This window comes from Choristoneura fumiferana, chromosome Z (genome assembly GCF_025370935.1).
Source record: "Choristoneura fumiferana chromosome Z, NRCan_CFum_1, whole genome shotgun sequence".
NCBI lineage: Eukaryota > Metazoa > Arthropoda > Insecta > Lepidoptera > Tortricidae > Choristoneura > Choristoneura fumiferana.
The window spans coordinates 37,789,526-37,792,635 of NC_133472.1; positions in this window are offsets into that span (position 1 = coordinate 37,789,526).

The following is a 3,110-nucleotide window of genomic DNA, read 5'->3' on the forward strand; positions in this document are numbered from 1 at the left end:
CTATGTAGGTATACCTACATATATAGATGACATTGAAGTCGGTATTTTAATTTGCTATTATAACTTATAAATTAGATTTCGATCGTTGCTTAATTAATCCTGCTAGGTAAATTAGTGATAGATATTCCCGAAATAAATATGTCTGTGATATACATGACTAAGTATACTTTTCTATGGGACCTCAACATCCCCGTTAAAACCAGACGTAATAGTAATAACTTAGTTTTGTTTGTGTTACCCAGTGGTAAGTGAATAATATCAAAAAAAAAGTGAAAAAAAATTGACGAAGAATTTTGGAGTAATGCTGGTATATATCAGATGGTAGGTAGTATACAAAACAGACATATATCATATAAAAAGACCTCTTTGCAGCCTAATTGCGGAATAAACGTTTTATGTTTTATAAGAAAGTGCCTCTTCAAACGATAAAAGGAATCAACTTTGGGAGTTCGTTTTGTCAACTCACTGACATGTGTGATTTTATATCACTGGATCACTAATCTCAGAAAACGCTTCCACAACTAATTGGCAATTAACAGTATACATATTGATATTTACCTATACCAACCATTTCAAATTAGAACAAAATATCAATCCCAATGATTGCATATTTAGTGAACGCAGCATTAAAGAAAATTTAGTTGCAATGCCTAAGAGAAAAAAAGAACGATATTTAAGTATACTTAATCAAATTTCTTAAAAAGTGAATAGTAAAAAAACATTTTAAAAAACAAGCTTTTATTGAAAAAGTCTGAAAAAATAAAAAAAACATAAATTAAACTAACCTAAACTCGATATGGCTGGGTTGTTTTAGTAAAGATCTCAGTTAACAACCTTCTGACTCCACCATCACATCATCAGACCCTGAATACCATCTAGTATCAAAGTACTCGTCAAGACAAATTAAACGAACCTAAACTGAATATGCCTGGGTTATTTATTTTAGTACAGAAATCCGTTGATCACCTTCCGACTCCATCATAAAGATCCTAAATACTATATAGGATTAAAGTTCTCGCCAAAACAAATTAAATTAACTTAAAGTTGATATGGATGGGCTGTTTTAGTACATTCACCAGCATAAATATATGACTATGGACATCACTTCAAAAACATCTGATCATTGGTGAAAGGAATACTCGTATATATATACCTATGACGATCTAATTCGGTATAAGTATGTGATGATTTGTGGCCGGTATAAATATCGATTTCGGAAACGGCATAAGTATTTGACACCACGCCTCTCCAAAATATCTGATATTGCACAAAATCAAAATTATGTAGTCCACTATCAGCATAAATATCTATTCACTGTAAACTCATAACCATCGGCAGGTAGCATAAACATCTAACACGATACAAAATCGAAAATATGTCATCAATCTGCAAATATGAACTTTATTCTCTTGTCTTACGAATAAATTTTAAATACAACTATCTGACACTTCACGAAAAGAGTGCAGACTTGTCACTGCATAATGCCCGTCTCACGTTTTACAAATTCTATATTTTTGAAAGATCATAATAAATAATTCTTAGTAGCTTTTGAAATAAGAAAAATATATTCGTGGCTTCGTGATTGTCTAGCAAGGAGGATAATTTAAGTCGATTAAACTCTTTCTTTTACTAAAAATACATGCAAATAATAATGTTACGTCAGACGTCAACAATAATTGGGATGCAACATAAAAAATAACCTATAGTTTTTATTTTATTTTTGGAAAGAATAGGATATTTTAAGATACCATTTTCATCGATTTTGAATTTGGATGAGTATTTAATTTTTTATATTTTTTTTACGAAATACGCTGGATGACGTCACAGTGAGACAGCCACGTTCCATTGCCTGGAAAAATTCAGGTCGTACATAACAACATAATCTGTGGCATTACAATGTGACAATAATACAAGCCTTATACAAGCACGGTTTAGGGTCCTAAATGAACAATGACAAATAGTTTTATTTATTTCTCTTCTTTTAGCTTCGATTATTCCTATATTTGTTTAATGGTGTGATAGTAACTAGATATTTTTTTATTAAAATCTGATATTAAAATTATTTTATATTTACTTGTAACGTACTAATTTAATAATTTAATTTGTAAAAATACATTGAAAATACTCTTATACATTTCGGACTTTACGATAAATGACGACTGTTTAAAGCCGGGTGCGCAACATTTCAAACTGTCAATTTGCTTTAGAGTATAGAACTGCCTTTGTGACGGGACACTGCAAGGATCAAAAGAATGTCATTTCATTACTTAAATTTTGTTTATTTAATTCAGTTTAACATATTTTTGAAATCTGATTTCTGAAAACGCTTCACAAAGCCTATTTCTCCAAATAAATGGTTTTCGGTTTATTATACGTTGTCAAAAATTGGGACATCCCAATTGTTTTTTGCATTTAATTATCTTTTGCGAGACTCATAATAACAACCATTCATTCTTGTTTTCAATCGATGATTCAATGCCATGGCGACTTCTGGTTCGACCAACAAGAAAGGGTTCACTACTTGACGACTACCCCCCCAAAAGCCCCGACTTGAATCCGATAGAAAACGTATGGGGCTTAATGACACAGCAGTGGAACTACTCAAGCCAGAACAAAGGAATCATTAACCCAGCATTGTTTTGACATCTGGGACTCCATGCGAGGATTGAATCATTGCTACAATATGGTTATGTCTATGCGAGATACCTAGACTAAGCCAGGAATGGGGAAATAGATTTAAGAGATGGGCCATATACAATAATTACAACATTTCCGCGGGCCAGGGAGTGTTTATTGAATATTTTTTATTAAATCATGTAGGTATCTATAATAAATGTATTGTTTTGATGTGCTGGGTCGGTGTGAAAGATTAAATTTTGACTGTTCATTAATTACGGCGTTGAAATTAGGCTCCAAGTTACTTGAAGTAACTCGTAAATAACCTAACCAACAAAAAGTTGGAAAACCCCCGACTTTGTCACTTTAAAGTTCAATATCTCAAAAACGGCTAAAATAAATTCATATTATTTATATGTAGATAAAGTTCATATTTGCAGATTGATTATAAATTTTCGACTTTGTATCGTGCTAGATATTTATGCGGTCCATCT